Here is a 5058-nt window from a genome sequence, read left to right on the forward strand (position 1 = left end):
ACCTTTAACTAAATACGCGAATTTGATGTGGTTTGCAAAATGTTTATTTTCCCCTAAAAAATAAAACTCTAAAGAAAACAAAATATTTTTTGTGTTTTTTGTGCCCGACAAGGATTGACCTTGCTCCTACGTATTCTCAGTTGGACTGAGAAATCAGGGTTACGTAGTTCTTTAGTAAAGATTGTTTGATTGAAGATATTTTTAGTTTTTGAAGATTTTATATTTTCGGTATTTTTATATGAAAAACGGCAAAAGGTTCTTAGCACGAGGACGATGCGTGCAATCACACACGTGCCTAAACCTTTAAAAACATATCTGATAAAGAGAGAATAGGTCTCAGCAGGAGGACGATGCGTGCGATCACACATGTGCTTAAACCCTTAAAATATTTTTGATAATTTATTAAAAGGAGAAAAGGTCTTAACACGAGGATGATGCATGCGATCACACACGTGCTTAAACCTTTAAAACATTTTTGATAATTTTATGAAAGGGGAAAATGTCTTAGCACGAGGACGATGCGTGCGATCACACACGTGCTTAAACTTTTAAAACATATTTTTGGTTTTTAATATTTGCTTATAAGTAGATAAAAGAAAATAAATAGATAAATAACTAAATGAAAACAAAAAGTAGAAATAAAATAAACTAAAAAAATTAAGTGATAAAAAAAATAATAATAAATGAAAAAGGTGTGGTAGTGCTTAGATAATAAGAGGGGTGTTCAAACCAAACTATTTTTTTCCTTTATAAATAGATTGGGCCTAAGCCCAGAGGAGAAGGGGGTGAGACTTAGCAGAAATGGGGGAGCGCAGGGAAAGAAAGGGTTTTTAGACAGATTGAACTTGAGCCCAAAGAGAGTGGGGGTGTGAGAGCTAAAGCAGGGGGTGCGTCTGGGAAAAATATTCCTTTTTATTTTAAAGGAAGGGAAAGGGAATGGATCTGACCCGAGAAGCCTGGCCCAAGGTTGTTTAGCAGAAGCAATTAGGGGTTCACTCCTTATTCTATCATTTGCATCCAACACCAAGAGACCCAAGTCTCTCTCTGAATGGAAAACCTTAAGAGGTCTTCATCTTCACCACCCACGCACTCTGCCGCCTCAGCCCAAGGCGTCACCGGCGACGCCAAACGCCGTCGGAGTCACCGTCGGAGCCACCGTCGGCCGTAGCATCGAAACCCTCTTTTGCTCTTCCTGTGCACGAAGGAAAACGACCCTGGGACGCGTGCTCCTCGTCGCCGGCGAGACCAGGACCGTTAGACGTCACCGTCGTTCACCGACGGTGGCGTTTCCAGCCAAGACGCCGGATCTTCTCTTACTAGGCAACTTTTCATAGACCCTTTTGATGCTCTTATCTTCTGTTCCCGCTGGAAACAAAGCCCCGAGCTTCGGAGTATTGAAACCCCCAGTCTCCGTCTTTGGGTTACAGATGAAATTGGATGAAAATGCCCTCTCCTGTATTCTTCAAAGACTCAAGAAATCAAAACAAACACTAAGGTAATGATCTGATTTTGGTTGTTGGCTTCATTTGACGCGAGTGAAGGGCGTTCTGAATGGAACACGCAATGATGTTCTCTGTGTGAGTTTTTCTGGTGGTGTTATGCGTGTTGGCTTTGTTAAAAAGAAGAGGGTTTCAATGTGTGTTTTTTATTGTGCGTGTTGAAGAGGCTTGGATATAGTGGTGGATGAAGACGTGAGAGTGCCCGCTGGTTTAGGTATTATGCGTGAGTTGGGATGAAGGTTCTAATGGGTGAATGGGGTGGTTCTGGTAAAGATGAAGATAATTGTTCTGTCGTCTGTTGTGATTGTGGTTGAAGATTATGAGAAGTTAGTTTATGGCTATTTGGTATTTCTTTAGTAGGGGAAATTTGGGATAGGAAGATGATGGATCTGTCGTGAATGGGTTAGGCTTTACTCTCGCAGGAAGATGGCCTTAGCGGTTTGGATGGTATGAGTAAAAGTTGATGATGGTGATGGGATTGAAGAGTGGTGAAGATTCATACACAAGCATAGCAATAGCAAGTATAAAACGCAATAACAAGCATAAATTGTCGTCCATAATACAACAAACTTACTCTATTATACATACGAATATGAATAAGCGATGAAGTTGCTTACCTCTCGGAGCTCATGTGCTATTGCCTAGCGTCTTCGGTGGCTTTTATGTCGGCATTTTTGCTCTTCCTGTAACTCATTTTCTTCAAATGAAGCACCACTTCTTTTTCTTTTCTTTGTGGTATTGGACACCAAGCTCTGGCAGTGATAGTGATTGATATGGTGAGGATGAACCGATAGGTGGAAGCTAGCAGATCAAGTTGAAGTTGGGTGGGAGAGAAAAATGGTTGTTCTGATGATTCTGCTGAGTGAGTAAATTGGAGAAGAGAATCCTCTCAGGGGTGATGGTGTGTGTGAGAGACAATGGTGTTGCCCCTTGTTTTGGATTGTGAGTATTGGATGAGAATAACACTCTTGCTCTGATGATATTAGCTCTTGTCGTCTTCTTGTGTTTTTTTTCTATTCTCTGTTGTGACTCTGTGCTCTTGTTCTCTTGGTGAATGAATAATGCTCTCCCCCCATTGATTTTTCTCCTTTTTTTTTTGAACCTTGCGTGAGGACTTAAAAGACAGCCTCCTGACACTCGCTTCATCCCCTATTGCTAGCATTGGAGGTCTTGTCCAATATGAAATATCCATCGCGGTACAATTTTGTCCATCATTAAAGCCATCCTTGATTAAAGCAAACTTGTTCAACCATCATTTTTCTCTTGCGTAATTGTTGATCTGTATACAACTTTTGTTTGTACACGGTGTATTTTGGCTTGTTTACTTTGAACACCTTGTTGCAGAGGATCAATCTTGTATGTTAATAATGTTAAGCTGTGATATATTACAGGAGAGCTTAATTTGTACCTATGTGACAGAGAGTCGGGAGAAGCACCGTCTGCAATTTTGTTTTCTTCTTTTTTTCTTTTTCTCTTTTGTTTTTGGATTTTTTGTTTTGTTTTTGTTAACATAAAAACAAGATTCAACTAAATAAAAAGAAACTAACGTAAAAAAAAAAATGAGATAACTCTAAATAACAAAAAAATAAAAATAAAATGAAAACTAATAAAAAAAACGAAATTAAATAATATAAAACAAAATTAAAACGATTAAAAGACATAAAATAAAATAAAGTGAAAAACAAACATATGTTATTTAGCCCGGACGAAATTGGGTATTAACAGCTGCCCCTCTTTACTTAGATATTACTAGAGAATAGGAAAATTTGATATTTTCGTATTATCAAAGTAAGAGCTAAGTAAAGATAAAAACACTAATTTCGTCTGGGTTTCAAAAGAGAAAGAGAGAGAAAGTAAAAGACCAATCCAAGTAGATATGATGGCCAAAATCAATGAAGAATGCGACAAAGAGAGTTTGACCATTGCTTAGCAGATGGTCGAAATCTCAGAAGAAGACCAAAAGTGTCGGATAAAACTGGGCTTGGTGGGCCAGTATAGAGACTGAGCTTTAGGGCCAATATGGAAATTGGGCTTAGGGGCCAGGCAAGACTGGGCTTAATGGGCCAGTATGGAAACTGAGCTTCGGGCCAGATGCAACTGGGCTTATGGGCCAGTGTAGAAACTGGGTTTTAAGGGCCAGTGTAAAAACTGGGCTTTCTGGGCCAGGTGAAACTCGGCTTATGGGTCAGTGTAGAAACTGGGCTTTTGGGCTAGGCGAAACTAGGCTTATGAGCCAGTATAGAAACTGAGCTTATGGGCCAGGCGAAACTGGGCTTATGGGCCAGTGTAGAAACTGGGCTTATGGGCCAGTATAGAAACTGGGTTATGGGCCAGTGTAGAAACTGGGCTTATGGGCCAGGCGAAACTGGGCTTATGGGCCAGGCGAAACTGGGCTTATGGGCCAGTGTAGAAATTGGGCTTTTGACATTTTGATATGGCCAGATGAAACTGGGCTTTTGGGCCAGGCGAGCTAGGCTTATGGAATTTTGAAATTCTTGAAATTCATAATTTTGTAAAATGTTTTTCAATTTTGATAGAAATTTGATTTTTGAAACAATATGGCTTGAAAGAGAAAAATCTGAATGTTATTCTTTTTGTATTTTTGAAGAAGAAGGATTCGATAACCATTCATATCAATGAAGAGGGTTTCGATCCGAAAAAATTTCTTTTTGATGGATTGATGAAAAACATTTGCTTTGTTTTGCATTTCTTTTTGCTTGAGTTAGTCATCTTACTTGCAATCATCAAACTGGTCTTCATGTTCAATGTTTTGTGAAAACTGAGTTATGTCATACATCCGAGGTCTAAATTTGAGATTATTGCATTTTGACTTTTTCTTTTGAGACATTAGTGTACACATGCTTGAATTGGTAGGTGAAAAATGAGGGATGTTTAGGAGGGTTTGAAGAAGACTAGGACAACCATGTGGGCACATCATTCCTCATACACTCCTTGGCGGAGATGTAATATGTGAGTGTCAAGACAAAACACGATATACCAAAAAATTTTGCCCTGGTTTAGTGTTTAGGAAACTGAGTATAGGGGTATGGATCCATGAAAAATAGGGTAAACAAATCAAATGAAACTTGCAAATCTGCCTCAGTCTTGGGATCATGGGTTGATGAAAAATTTGTATGAGACCGACAAAGCTGCCCCAGTCTCGGGATCATGGGTTGATGAAAAATTTGTATGAGACTCACATAGTTGTCCTGATTCTTTTTGGTAGAGGGGTTCCATTTGGAAGAGGTAGTGGGCATGAAAAGGATAGGCTAAAAGGACGACCCCAATTGGTTTGATTTTCTTTTACATGCTGCTGGCTAGTTTGCAAGGAGATCCCCTCTTCTCGAGACATTACTTTTTCATTTTTTCATCATTTTTTCATTCATTTTTTCATTCATTCATTTTCAACTTTTTTTACGACTCATTGAAAGTCATTTTGCCTTGTCGCAAAANTAAACTTTATGAAAATTTGAGCAAACTTTATCCAATCCGTGTGGACTTTATTAGGCTTGTAACGTGGCTAGGTGCTAAAAGGTATTAGAAGAAAAGGTGTAAAGGC

The sequence above is a fragment of the Vigna radiata genome, unplaced genomic scaffold, assembly GCF_000741045.1.
Source record: "Vigna radiata var. radiata cultivar VC1973A unplaced genomic scaffold, Vradiata_ver6 scaffold_23, whole genome shotgun sequence".
Classification (NCBI taxonomy): domain Eukaryota; kingdom Viridiplantae; phylum Streptophyta; class Magnoliopsida; order Fabales; family Fabaceae; genus Vigna; species Vigna radiata.